The 15,271-nt window shown below is 36.7% G+C and overlaps 1 protein-coding gene across 2 annotated transcripts in view; it reads left to right on the top strand.

The window, feature by feature from the left end:
- The window catches only part of HPCAL1 (hippocalcin like 1), a 186,289-nt gene that overhangs the window by 86,941 nt on the left and 84,077 nt on the right, over positions 1-15,271 (top strand). The window contains exon 1 of one of the 2 annotated variants that reach the window (XM_031951300.1): positions 8,204-8,351. The exons of the other annotated variant lie outside the window; for it this stretch is intronic. The gene's annotated coding sequence lies outside the window, so the exon portion shown is untranslated. Of the gene's footprint in view, positions 1-8,203; positions 8,352-15,271 lie in introns of those variants that run through there. 2 annotated transcript variants of the gene reach the window in all.

The raw sequence follows: 15,271 nt of genomic DNA, 5'->3' as shown, positions 1-15,271 counted from the left end.
TATTCCCAAAATTTAGCTCTGTGCCTCACACATAGTAGACATTTCATAAGTATTGGTTGGTTGGCTGATTGACTAGTTACTAATAAAAAGATTGTTAGAAAAATCTGGGAAATTTTAGCCCAGAGATAATAAGGTTAAGGTGGGTCATGCTAACTGGCTTCAAGTGTTTAAACAGAAAGTTGAAACATTCTCTTCAGCAGTCGAGTTAAACAGATTTGTTCTGCTTGTCCTAAGAGCTCTAAGTTAGAAGCAATAGGTTATAGTTTCAGAGGAAAATTTCTGGAAACATAACAAATTCAAGTTGCCCCAAAGTAAAGAGGGTTGACTTGGGAGATCATGTGATCCTTGTCACTGAACATCTTTTAGCAGAATCTTGATGAGTGTTAGTCAGTACAATTGTCAGAAATGAATCCTGAGCATGTCTGAAGTGTCTTTCAAAAATTCTGTGATTCCTTTGCTCACTTTAATTTCTTCCTGAGCCTGAGCTGAATAATATTTAAATTCCATGGCCTATGATTCAAGACCCTCTAGGTTACCTGGCCTGTTAGCCTTATTCCATATTACTTCATTCTATGGACACCTCTCTCCAGGCAATATCACATATTACTTCACTCCATGGGTACTACTCCAGGCAAAGAGGATCCTCTGTTCTCTACATGCACTGTATACTCCCTAGCTTCCTTATCTTTGCTCAAGCTGCTTTCCAAGCTTGTCTTTCCTCCCCCACTTCATCTGTTTAATTACTATTTGTTCTTTGAAGATCTATTCAAATCCCACTCTTTGAACCTTAACTGATTCATCATCTCATAGTAATCTTTCATCTCAGACCTCATATAAGGCTTGGGTTTTTGGTGGTGGTGATAGTGTTCTTCCCTCTCCATGCACTTAATGATGTGACTGATGTAGACACCAGATGGTGGTAGGTACCAAATGATGAGCTTTGGTAGAAGCACCAAAAGTTGGGGTTCGATCATGTGAAGATTTCACAATGGCCATTCTCTTTGGCAAAAGGCAAATTTATTTAGGGAAGAAGTTACTGACAAAATGAAGGAATACAATAGACACTAGGAATGGTAAATATGAAATAGAGTGGGAGAGCATATGAAAGACAAGTTCCTCAGTGAATCTCACAATTACCCAGTAGAAAGGGAGCACCCCATGAAGTTGGGGCTTGACTTTAGCTGGCAGGCTAAATCCTGAAAGGGACTTAGACCCCAAAAAAGTTAGTTAGCTGTAAGGAAGGGAAGTGGGGTTGAGAAGCACAGTGGAGTTACGAGAGATATCACATGGCATAAGGAAGGGAAGCACTCTGTGAAGCAGAGTGCCAGTGGCAGACTGACCCACGTATCAAAGCCATGGCCTATAAGGTGTTTTAGGGGGGAAATTTAGCCTCAGGGACTTGACATAACTTGGATTTCTGACTGAATTATCTCCACAGAGAATGGGACCATGGAACTAAACTGATTTCAATTATTAAATACTTCTTGCTTGCTCCAAGGAACAATTTAATTTTTAACAATTCTTCAGTTTCTCTCTGCTAACTACACCTCATCACTTACTGTGTTTAAGTTATAAATCCCATGAGAGCAAAATCATATCTTATTTTTCTTTCATACCTCCCTTACACATAGTAGGCACAAAATAAATATTTTTAGAAATAAAATGAAATGCAAGTAAAGCAAGGGACATCGGAATGTCTTGAAGCAAAGATCAGTCAATCACCATGTATGTGCCAGGCACTATATTAAGTGCTAGATTTAGGCCATGTAGTCAATCAAAGAGTATTCCTCCTAGAAAGCATTATCTTACTGCTTTTCAGTATATACATTTGTCCTTACATGTATTTTTATATATTCTCATAGTACATTTTTTTTCTCAGTGAAATAAAGCCTATCCTGGAAAACCAGGTCATATATATGGTCACCATAGATTTAGGAAATTGATAAGTTTTTGTTTATAATTGTACCATGGATTGGCCCCCAGACTGTCTCCCCTTGTGCCCTTGATTTTGGGCTTTAAAGCCTTAATTAGTCCTTCCATCTTGAACTCGAAACAATGGCCTTCAAGTTAGTTAGGAAAACTCCAGGAGGAATAGAGTTTTTCCATTCTTTTCCATTCCAGCACATGCAAACATGTGCATGTGTTGGACATGGGGCTTGGCGAACCATTACTGAGCCTGACCAGCTAGCTATGTGCAATGAGAGAAAGCAGACTCCAGAGTTGAAAGGTGAAGAGTATAGAATGGCATGGAATGTGATTTCATGGAAGATAAATCACCAGCAAGATGTGTGTATGGCTGAAGAAGAGTCCAATCAGATAACTTGAGGCAGGAAAAAGCTCTTCCTTGTGTCTTGGGGAGTACGTTTAGTGTCTTTCCATAAATCAGATAAAATGGAGAAGGCATTTCCATGGAGAGTAGGGCACTGGGAATTATTCAATGGAAAATATGCTCCCTCTTCTTTTTCTTTATACTAATTCTACCTGTCTTTTCTTGATACTTTCTTTTCTCCCCAGGTCTTCAACACATTCAAGCCCAACATCTAATTAAGTCCCTATTGTGTGCACAGCAGTGTATTAAATTCTGGATAGAGAGTTAGAAAATTTACTAAAATCTTACTTAATTTACTAAAACTTTGCCCTTGTGGCAAAAGGGGAATAAATTACAAAACAGATAATGGCAATATAAGTTTTACATATAAATGCAGAAATCCAATACAAAAAAGTACTATGTGAAGTCTGAAGTGCAAAGTTGTTACCTGTTTGTGGTTCAGGGAAGAGACAGACTTCCCTCCTTTGAGACAGACTTTGAAGAATGAATAGAAATTCCAGAGAAGAAGGGGAGGGAAAACATTCCATGAATCAGGAACAGTGTAAAACAAAGGCAGGGAAATGTAGGCTATATTTGGGGGGACAGAACAGTCCATTTTAGCTAGACTATAGATTACATAGAGAAGAACAATGTGTCATCAAGTTAGGGTAGAAGGGCAGCAGGTTGTAGAGAAAAAGCTTCTTTTTCTGGTTGGGATCAAAAGGATCATAGAGCCATAGATTTAGATCTGGAAGGCCTTCTAGTCCAACCCTCTCATTTTACAAGTGAAGCATCTGAGAACCAGAGACATTAAACCTCTTGTCCAAGGTTACACAGGCAGTGAGAATCAAAGATGATATTTAAGCCCTCCAGAGCTAGGCTATCTCCATTGTATCATGCTTACTTCCAAAACTCCCTTCTTTCTGGTTAAACACTATCCAAAACTTCTACCTCTTCATAGAGATTTCTCTGAATAAAAAGGAATAGTTTTAATAATAATCATAACCCACATATTCTCTTTCTCTCTCTCTCTCTCTCTCTCTCTCTCTCTCTCTCTCTCTCTCTCTCTCACACACACACACACACACACACACACACACACACACACTTTATTATTTATAAAGTACTTTTGACTTGGTCAGCAAGCATTTATTTCTTTCTTCCAGGCACTGTGCTAATCAAAGAAAAAGTACAATAATCTTGAGGTAGATAGTATGGGGAATGATTACTAATATCTGAAACCTAGGCCCCCTAACTCCAAATAATTCCTTTGTTTTTCCTAGTGTGCCATTCTCCCTCTGTATCTCTGTCTGTCTCTCTTTCTTTAGCAACTTTTACATTCTATTGTGAACCTCAGAATCCCAACTAATTTACAGTGTGAAGATTTCATGAGTTTGTACCCCTATAGTCAAATTCTTCATCCTTTATGAGCTACATAGTTGGTTGAGGATGTGAATTTCCACCCCAAATCCCCTTCAAGATACAGATTCTGATTAAGGAGTCTTTATTCTTCAATTCTATGCCCAACATCTACCTTGTGAGTGCTTGAGCATAATGTGGTTGTTTCTTTTTTTTTCTCAAATTCTCACATTTTCTTTTTTTTTTTTTAATAGCCAGATGGTTTTTGTTTATGAGTCTATAATTGATAGGTAAGTCTAAACAGCTGGTTATCAAGTTTATGATAAAAGAGCTGGGCAAGCTTTATAATCATAGAGTGTCAGAGTTGTAGGGACCCCAGAGACCATCTAGTTCAGGGACATTTAACCTCAGGGCTGTAACTGATTTTCAAAAAAAAAAATTAATATTTATTATATTTTTTTAAAGCTTTTTTATTTACAGAGCATATGCATGGATAATTTTTCCAACATTGACCCTTGCATAACTTTTTGTTGCAAAATTTCCCCTTCTTCCCCTCACCCAATCCCCTATTTGGCAGATAGTCCAATACATGTTAAAATATGTTGAAATACATATTAGATCCAATATGTGTATACATATTTATACAGTTATCTGGTTGCACAAGAAAAATTAGATCAAGAAGGAAGAAAAAGACAAACTGAGAAAAAAATGCAAGCAAATAACAGAATGAGAATGTTATGTTGTGTTCCACCCTCTGTTCCCATGGTTCTCTCTCTGGATGTAGAGGGCTTTCTTCATCATTGCACAAATAGAACTAGTTTGATTCATCTCAATGTTGAAGAGAGCCACATCCGTCAGAATTGATCATCGTATAGTCATCTTGTTGCCATTTACACGTGTTATCTTAATATAATTGGCTTCCTTTGTAATCCTATGTGTTTTGTGAATTTAAAATTATTATTTTATGCACTTAAAATTATTCTGAGTAGGGCTCTGTAGGCTTCATCAGACTGCCAAAGGAATCCATGAAAAAAAAAAATTTTAAAAAACTCCTGAATTCTAGTTCAACTATACTTAAACAGGAATCCCCTTTACAATATCCCCTATTCAGGGATTATCCAGCTTCCTCTTGAAGACCTCCAAAAATGGATAATCCACCAATTTTTAAGACTGCCAAGGCTATGTCTATGTGGCCCATCAAGATGAAAAGTGAAAAAATTCAATCCACCAAGATGTCATATCTATACACCACTATATGTTCAGGAATTTGGAAATAACTGCATGATTTTTTCACTTTTTATCCAGATATTTAGGCATCATGTTGACTTAGCTTAAATTTTAGTTAATCTTTCTTCCCCTTGAGAAGGGGAGTGGGGTGGGGGGGTGAGGGAGGAATTTTGTAGGCCAGCTGCTTTTCTCACACTGCACTGCTTAAGTAAGATACTACCACAGTATGGCTGGTGGAGAAAATAATTTATTCAACTTAATGTTTATTAACCTCAGTAGTGGCAGTGGAGATGTATGTTTTAATGGGAGGAGGATTAAACAAAAGGATCAAGAGACTTGGATTCTAATTTCAGCTCTGCCACTGATTGGCCCTGGAATCTTTAGGCAAATTACTCTGGGCTTCATTTTCCTTAGATGTATAGGTTATTTCTCTCTTCTTTATCCATACATGTTAGTTTGTAAATTCTTTGGCAGCAGGAATTATGACTTTGAATGTGTATATGTGTACACATATGTGTATACATGGGCTAGGGTTGGGAGGGGCCTCCATTTATAGACAATCTTTAGTACCCTCTGACCACCAATCCCTTTTTTTATACCACAGAATTTTTTTCATGGGTTGCCATGGCCCATGATGAATTCATCGCCAACAGGCCAGCTTAGTGTATTGAGCTTCTCTGTAATTCACTAGACTAGTCCTAGAAAAGCAGAGTAATTTCTTGGTGAGTTTATATTTTGGACTTTCCTTGGAATGAACATAATAAATACTAAATAAATATTTAAGTTGAGAATCAAAATAACTTTTATATTATAAGTACACATAAATACACACATGATACTCAAGAGTTGCAAAAATGGGCAAAAGAATCTTTAGCATTCACCTGCCACTGTGGGCTCCCTCCTTGCAGAGGTGCATTCAGTATTTCTCCTGTTTCCAAAGGAAGGTCCACCTGCCCAGGCAAATTGCTTACTGGACATTTAAAAAACAATTGGGATTATGTTTATGAATTTTAACCTAGCTCTAAGCCTTACCCATAGTATGCATTTAATAAGTAGTTATTGAGTTGAATGGAATTGAATCCTGATAGATTTACCATGATCTCCAAAGACAATCTCAAAGGATAGATTTGGCAACAGAGCTCTATCAAAGGTTGTTGAGAGGAATTTTTCAAAATATATCAAAACATTTTAGCATATTTTCCAGTTTTTTAAATGTTACTCTCAAATTGAGACTTAAGAATAATTTTAGTCTCTGAATTAAGTGTTGCCTGTAAGCAGATGTTTATCCAGTTTTTAGAACAGAATACAATGTTTCATTAGACTAGGTTCAATTTATATCCTCCAAAAAATTTTTTTTCTCCCCCCACTTCAACTGATTACCTTTCCAGAGGTATTCATCTATACCTCTCAGCTATACTTGTCAAGGAAGTCATAGAACATTAGAGCACAAAATGATATAGAAGTTGCTCGTCTAATCATCTCATTTAAAGATATTATAGAAGTCATAAGCCAGATTTTAATCCCTAGTCTTCTGATTATACATTTAGCCCTCTTTTTACCTCACCACGACTTCTTTTCTACCCAATTAATATTCATTAAACTATGTGAATACTTCTTCACAACTCAGAACACATTGGTCTTTATATTCTCTTGCAATACATTTTGTTGGTACCATTTCTATAACCTTGTACATGTAGTAATAACAAACCCAATGTCCTTAATTGGTTCCCTTAGGTGAATCAGTGCAGTGCAAGAGAAGGAGGTGAGGACAGCTTCCAACAAGGTGGAATCTGATCCCTTCCACTTTCTCTAGAATGACTTTATAGTGAGATTGGACTAAAAATGAGCTGAGGGGTTGAATTAGAACAGAGACTCTGAGTAACTGGGAAATTTATATAGACTCCACTATCCAAGTGGAAGAGGAAAGGGGAACCATTTTTCCTATATTGCACTTGTAATGTTCCTCACTCTTTCATTATAATAATACTGATGTATATAACATATATTTACATTTGTTTGTGCATGTATATTTATGTGTGTATATATATGCATATATGTATACTATATGTGTATTTTATTTTTTGTTCTTTTTAATTATAATTTATATTTATTCTATTATAATTATATACTTATAAGTTAAATTTTATTTATAGAGCTTTTCCCTTAAAAATTGCCTGGTAAGGTAGAGATGGTAATTAATACCAACTTGATAAATGAGGAGACTATGGTGCAAAAAGGTCAGTTAGTTGATTAAGATTTATTAAGCACTTACTATATGTGAGGCTCTATGCTAAGTACTGGGCATGCAAAGAAAGACCAAAGTCCATGCTCTTTTCTTCCTTCCTTCCTTCCTTCCTTCCTTCCTTCCGGCAATTAGGATTAAGTGACTTGCCCAAGGTCACACAGCTAGGAAGTGTTAAGTGTTTGAGACCAGATTTGAATTCAGATCCTCCAGACTTAAGGGCTGGTGCTGTATCCACTGTGTCACCTACTGCCCCAAAAGTCCATGCTCTTAGGTCTGCTTTGAAAAGCTGGTAAGTAGAAAAGGTAGAAGTGGACTTCAATCCAAGCATTCTTAACTCTTCCAAGTTGCCTTCCTACCCTTGTCCATTCTTCTTTGCCAAGCTGCCAGAGGGCATTCATTTATATAACCCTCAGTACTTAGTCAAAAGACCTTGAACACAGCAGAATTTTTTTTTACTTATAGATTTTAAAATTAAATAATATTTTTAAGTTTTATCCTTGTGTTTTATACACAAAATTTTATAAAACTAAAATTAAAAAAAAAATTCTCCCTTATCATTTGCATTTCCTAAATGGCATTTTGGGAATTGGATTCTTTTAGAAAAAAATTATACTCATTAAAAAAAAAAAAGACTTAATTGATTTTTATCTTTCGAGATTGTCACAAGTGACTGAGTTTTTTTTAGCCAGTGTCTCTGCTCTGTAATCTTGTGATTTTCCACAAGTTCCATCATCAGCCAAAGGAGGCTGATTGTGGGAACTGGCCTGAGTTTTTAGTACCACTTGCAAACAGAGTTCCAAATTGTCATTGTGGTGCTAATCTGGAAGCATTGTGGTCCTGCCATTATCATATGCCCCAGCCCTGCTGTTAGTCCCACTCTATAACTCTTTTAAGCGCTAGACTGGCATTTAAAAGGCAGGTGAAGATGCAGATTCTCTCAGCTCAGCTCCTCTTGGGCTAGGGAACCCACATCCTCCCTGCTGATAAGGAGGCATGTAATTCAATCTTTTAAAGGTCTAAAATGCATTTGGTTTGATTTTCTGTGTCCAACTCTTGGCTTTTAGAAATTGTTCATGCTGGGCAACTACCTCATTTCACTGGGCTAAAGGAATCATCATATCATTATCATCTTCTACCATCACCACCACCATCATCATCACTTACAACTGTAGAACCAACTAAAACGTACTTTTCTCAAAACTATCCTGTGAGGTAGGTAGTTCAAGTATTATTGACTCCATTTTTATATAGTTATGGAAACTGAGGCTCTGAGAGGCTTGCACACAGTTAAATGAGCTACTTAGTGTTATGGTGAGACTCATACTCATGTCTTATGATGACTAAGGTCAGCACTTTTCCCACAATACCTTAGCATGGCAGTGAATAGAAAAAGAATGTATGCTATTTAGTCATGTATATAATCTTACAATACACACACACACATCCATATAGTCTTACATTTCAGTCATTACAATCAGATTACCAAAACAACCAATAGCCTCAAAAAGGGATGATGGGGGAATAAAATGAGGGTCAACTAATCAAGTCTCATCTTTCTTGAAAAAGACATTTCCTTTCTTTGGGTCTTATTTTCCTCTAAAGGGAATGGGTTAAATAAAGTCTAATGCTTATTATAGCCCTTACATTTTGTGATTTATGACTTGTCCCTCACTACCTCATCAAGACCATTTCCTGCCTCTTGTGCAACTTACATTTAAATTCACCCTCTTACATAAAAAGCCTTCCCTGACTACTCTAGACTTAAGTGATCTCTCCTTTTCCTGTACTCCTATACCACTCATTTTCTGAACCACAAAATTTAGTATTCAATTACATATCATCTTTATCTCTGATTGTTTAATGTATGCAAGTTTTGATGCCTTAATAAGATTGCTTCCTGAAAAACATTTATTTGAGGATAGAGAACTATACTTTCTGTCTCTTTATGCTAATATACAATATTACAATAAATATATATAATATATTTATACATAAAATATACATATGCATAAAATATACAATAAACATTTGCTAGCTTGACTTACTGACTCAAAAAAGTATTAGATAAAATAAAGATTCAAGCAGCTCCCTCAGAAGACATGGATTTAACCTTTTTTTTTTTATCACAATGATTTCCTCAGTTAAACTTGAGCCAAAAATCTCTGCGTTATAACCTCTCACCTGAGTGGGTCCTTTTTTCCTTCTTTCTCTATATTTTCACATCCTCTCAGCTCCCATGGATTCAATTATCATCTCTCTGTGTTAATGGTTCTCAAATCTACTTATCCAGTGCTAACCTCTCTGCTGATTTCCAATTCCAAATCTTCAGTTGTCTAGTGGACATCTCAAAGTAGATGTCTCATGAAAATCTTAAACTCATCATGTCCAAAATGGAATTCCTTATCCTTCCTTCCCTTCCCAAACCTTACCCTTCTAAATTTCATTATTACTGTCAAGGGCATATCATCTTCCAGTTTTCAATCAAAATCTGGGTGTCATCACTTCCCACATCATATATGTTGCCAAGGACAGTTAATTTTACCTTGATAGCATCTCACATATGTCCCATCAACCTGGCATAGACCCTTATCACCTAACATCTGGACTACTTTAACAGTCTTCTGGTTGGTCATCCTGCCACAAGTCTCCCCCATTCCAGTCCAGCTTTCATTCAGAGTCAAAGTGATCTTGCTACAAAGCAATTTGGTCATGTCACTTTCCTTCTCAATCAGCTCTCTTGGCTCCCTATCACTTCCAGGATCAAATATAAAATCTTTGTTTGACATTCAAAATCATTCATAATCTGCTTCTACTTTCTTTTTATTCTTTTTACCCCTTACTTATGCACATATTTTTAAAATAGTATTTCATTTTTCAAAACATGCAAAAGATAATTTTCAACATTCACCTTTGCAAAAATTTTTCTCCCTTTCCACTTCTTTCCATCCTCCCTAAGAATGCAAGCTGTCCAGTATAGATTAAATATGAGGCACATATTCTTCAATCCAGTAATGCTGTACTCTTCTTCCTTTTCCATGACCAAAATCTGCTGACTGGGCAATTTCACTGGCTGCTCTCTATTCCTGGAATTCTTTCCTTCCCTTTCACCACCTCCTAACTTGCCTGGCTTCCTTCAAACCTCACCTAAAATCACTGAGAGGTGAAATGACCTGACCATGGTCAAGCCACAGCTTCTGTGTTCCAAAAGAAAAATTTGAATCCAGAGCTTCCTGCTTCTCTGTCCACTGCTTTATACTGTTTATATTTTAAGAGAAAAGACTTAGAAAGACAGGGTCGACACAACATAACATTTCCACTCTTTCTGTTATTGTTTGCTTGCATTTTTGTTTTTTTCTTCTCAGGTTATTTTTATCTTCTTTCAAAATCCGATCTTTCTTGTGCAACAAGATAAATATGTATACGAACATTGTGTTTAACATATACTTTAGCATATTTAACATGTATGGAACTATCTGCCATCTAGGGGAAGGGGTGGAACAGAAGTTTTTGCAAGGATCAATGTTGAAAAATTACCCATGCATATGTTTTGTATATTAAAAACTATAATACAAAAAGAGAGAATCTTCACTTTTGAAATGAATCATTATAGAATTCATATAAATAAAAAAGATGTCTTAGTCTTAAAAAAAAAAAAGAAAGAAAGAAGGAAGGAAGGAAAGAAGGGAGGGAGGAAGGAAGGAAGGGAGGGAGGAAGGAAGGAAGGAAGTAAGGAAGGAAAGAAGGAAGGAAGGAAGGAAAGAAGGAAGGAAGGAAGGAAGGAAGGAAGGAAGGAAGGAAGGAAGGAAGGAAGGAAGGAAGCAAGGAAGGAAGGAAGGAATCAAGCAGTTGGCATTCTCATGTTCTGATTTTTGTCACAAAGAGGAAAATGAGTAGGATTATAAATTACCTGTTTTTGGTGATGAGCCATGAATCTAGGTTGACAAGTTTCTTTGCTATCCTCTAAGAGGCCCAACTGATTTTAATTTTTAAAAATGCAAAAGAAAACCATTAACTAACCTAATGTCTAGTAGACATTTGAATATCCCTTTGAATATCCTTGAAAACTATCTATTTCTTCAAATATGTTCCAAAACATTTTGGAAAAAAACAACTTTCTACTTCTTTATTTATATAACCCTTATCTCAATGCTATGGCACACACCTGGTGTATTATCTTCCAGAAGATATTGAGTTAGGCCCCAGGGGCAAAGAATAATCTAGAGATTAAATACTTTTAATCAGGATATGAGTACTGGATTGTCCTAACAGTATTGGAGTTTCTCATCCTTGGATCAGTGACATTGAAGTGAAGCTTTGAGGACTCTTCCCTCTCCCCGCCTTTCTGTTTTTATTCTTAATTTTCTCCTGCCCTTTTCACTTAACAATAGCCAACCTCCATTTTTCTACTCAGGAAAAAAAAAAATAAAAGCTTCAATTTTAATAGTACTTTCAGATTTATTAAAAAGTTTCCATATCAAACCACTGTAAGATTAAGTAATGCAAATATTATCCTCACATTTACAGATCAGGAAATGAAAGCTCAAAGAGCTTCAAGTTTTTCTCTCTATTTCAGCTCCTGTTCCTCAGTTTCTTAAGATTCTACTTTAAGAGAAAATATATATATTGGATCTTAGGTTAGGAATAGAGATGTCAGACATTTCATTTTCCATGTCCATGCCTTTGCGTAGCTTCTCTGTCCCCCAGGTCTGGAATGTATTCTTTCCTTCCCTCGATTTCAAATCTCTAGTCTTCTTGAAAAGATCAATTTAAATGACTCCAAGACAATGTGAGATAGAGATTTTATTCATAAAAAGAGGGAGTTGGGCTAAATGGACTAAGGCATTTTCTAGCTCTAGCATCCTATAATGAAGTCAAGATCTCTGGATTCTAATCCTGTCTCTGTTCCTAATTTGCTTTCAGTTAGGTCTGTTATTTTCTACCTGTAGGTTCTGGTTTCTTAGAATTGAAGCTATTGAGCTGATGATTCCCAACTTCCTTCCTGCCATTAGCTTTCTATGATTGTTTGCACTGAGTTCTGCTCTTCATGTGATTGGCTTTATCCTGATTCTGTTGAAGAGAAGGGCTGGGATGTGCATGACATGAATATATTAAAGAAAAGTGAAAGGGAAAAACTCAGAAAGGGAAACTAGACAAGAGTGGGCTCCAATAATGATATTCCTGTGAGAAGAGAATCCATATCAGAGAAAGGATGAAAATATGGATCTTATTGATGTTAAATTCATCTTCAGTGGATGTTTTGTAGTTAGGTCTTATAGTGGAGACAGCTAGGTGGAATAGTGGATAAAAGTGCCAGAGTTAGAATGAAGAAGCTCTGTTTTTCAAAGTCTACTTGATTCACTTGCCAGCTGTGCAACCCTAAACAAATCTCAACTTCTCTGAATCTGTTTTCTCATCTGTAAAAGGGTTTATAATAACAAGACCTACCTTATTGAATTGGTTTAAGAAGTAACACATGTGGGGAAGCTAGTTGGTGTAGTGGGTAGAGCACTAGCCCTGAAGTCAGGAGAACCTGAGTTCAAATCTGGTCTCAGACACTTAACACTTCCTACCTGTGTGACCTTGGGGCAAGTCATTTAACTTTAATTGTCTCAGCACAAAAAAAGAAGAAAAAAAAAGTAATACATGTAAAACACTTTGTAAATCTTTGCATGCTCCCAATACAGTGTTTAATCTAGAAGTGTAAGGCCTATTTGGTTAGAGTACTTGAAAAAGCCTAATCTCTATGCTCTTAGAATTAGTTTAGCCCAGAGAGAAAATACTGCCATGGGTGTACCTTTCCTGTCCTAGCCAGACAACTTTCATCTGAGACGGGATCAAAAAGATGACTAAGGTTTTTCCTGATTTTCTCCAACAATCAATCCTTCCTACCCCATATCCCTTTAAATTAGTTGGTAATTTTTTTTTCTATATGTTTTATTTGTGCTCTACTGAAATTTCAGCAAAAGTTTAAGATATGTTTGCATATCTTAAAATGATATTAAAAGACTGAGGCCTTGAAAGGTAAAGAAGAAAGCCTTCAAATGCAAATAGACATTCTCCATCTTTCCTTAAAAGACTATAGTATAGATTCCTGGGCTTAGCACACAGCCTTTGTCCTTTTAGCCTTGCAGCTATGTAATATTCCTCTGGGAGGAAGAGAAGTAAAAATGACTAAACTAAAAGAAAATATCCTGAGGTAATGGGGACTTTTAAATGATGCAGAATTTGTTTTAAAGCTAAGGGTCTTTACTTCAGTTAGAGTCAAAGAACTCAGAAACTCCTGAGAGCCCACTTTCTCTAGCACAGCCAGTGACTGAAAGTGAGATGAAGACTACCTCTGCCCAGAAAAAGTGATCTGGGAAGATCCAGGTTTTCATCCCTGCATTAGAAATGCCATGAACTGAGAAGAATACAGAAGAATCCAAGTCACCCAGCTTGGCCCTGTGCAGCAGCGCTGGAAACAGGTGAAGAACTAATACAAGTGACCTGCTCTACGCAGCCTAACAGCAGGTGGGCCCAAGAGATTGCCCTTTGGGAAGAAGCTGGGAGATATAAGTGTTTTACAGTCATGTCAGGTAAACATCGGAGCAATTCATAGCAAAGATGCTGGGATACTACAGAGAAAAGACATCGAGGTGCACTAATGCCTCAGTACTATTTTATGTCTGCTCTTTCCTATCTTGGACTCTATTTATTTATGGGAGAATGTGCCTTTAGTGTTGGGGAAAATGCTTGGTAACTATTCTTCCTGATTTGGGTGGTTTTGTTTTTGTTTTTGGTTTTTGCTATTCTTTGTTTCAATTTTATCCAATTCTTCATGACCCCATTTGGAGGTTTTTGGCAAAGATACTGGCATGGTTTGCCATTTACTTCTCCAGTTCATTTTATAGATGAAAAATTAAGGCAAACAGGGTTAAGTGACTTGCCTAGACTTTATCCCAGGCCAAATTTGAATTAAGATCTTGACTCCAGGCTGAGTGGTCTGTACTTGCACCATTTAATTGCTCCTTGCATTTGAAGAAATACCTTTGTTAATTTAGTCAGTGTTGATTAAGGGGAGGCTTACTGGTTGGAGCTCTTGAGCTATCATTTAAAAAGATAATTACCCATTGAGTTACTTCTACAACTCTAGGACCCAACCTACTATTGCTATGAGTTGGGCAAGTTAGCCATAAGGAGATATTACCTGTGTATGTTATTTTATCTTATAGTCCCTACCTTCAAGGAGCCTACATCACTTAATTTTTTTGATTCCTATGCCTTGAGTGCTTGGCACAGTGCAAGGAATGTTCATATCATTTAATTTTTTTTTTTTGTCCTTGTGTCTTGAGTGCCTGCCACAGTGCAAGGAATGTTCATTTAGTATGTGCTTATTAAGTGCTTATTTCTTGATTTACTGATTTGCAGGAAACCAGTCCCACAATAATTCACCAGTGGTTGGTCAATAGCATGGTCTTTGTATCTTTTGGCAACATGCCTGAAGCCTCTTTGGATAAGGGCCCCCTTTTCTTCTCAACTTTCTCTCTTAAGTCTGAAGATTTAATTGAACTGATATATGAGAATTCAAGTATTCTGAGTGTCTCCTGTCCTAAATTCCCCACTTTAGTCCACTCCCAGCTAAGAGTAAATTTAGAAGCGATCTCAGTTAAGTCAGGATACTTAGCACTCTTGGAATTCAAAATAAAATTTCTGGGCAACCTTAGTAACTTTGAGACTGAGTGTTGGTTTTGTGACTGTTAAGAAAAATATCCTTAAAGATAATTAGGTAATTTCAATCAACAAGAAACCCCCTTTGTTTAACAGTCTATGATTAGGTTGTTTAGGGTTTTTGTTTTGTTTTTCAATTCTTAAAACAACCAAAGAGGGATGACCATTGTATATTATTCTAGGACTGGCTTAAGTACAGAGAATATCATCTGCAAACTTGAGTTGCAAGGTAATGGATTTGGCAGGGGGGGTGGGGGTGGGATAGAAGGAGGGGTAGGAGGGGGAAGGGAGGCACTGTGATTCACGAAGGCCTGACTCCTAAGGCACATAGTGAGTTATAATCTGCCAGGATCGTATTGATCATTTGAAACATTGAAATAAGAGCAGTAACTGCTCTTTGACTTTTTGTTTAATGAATACTGAAG

Source organism: Sarcophilus harrisii, chromosome 2, assembly GCF_902635505.1.
Source record: "Sarcophilus harrisii chromosome 2, mSarHar1.11, whole genome shotgun sequence".
Taxonomy (NCBI): domain Eukaryota; kingdom Metazoa; phylum Chordata; class Mammalia; order Dasyuromorphia; family Dasyuridae; genus Sarcophilus; species Sarcophilus harrisii.
Note: the sequence above shows the minus strand (reverse complement) of the source record. Positions and strands in the feature narration are given on the sequence as shown.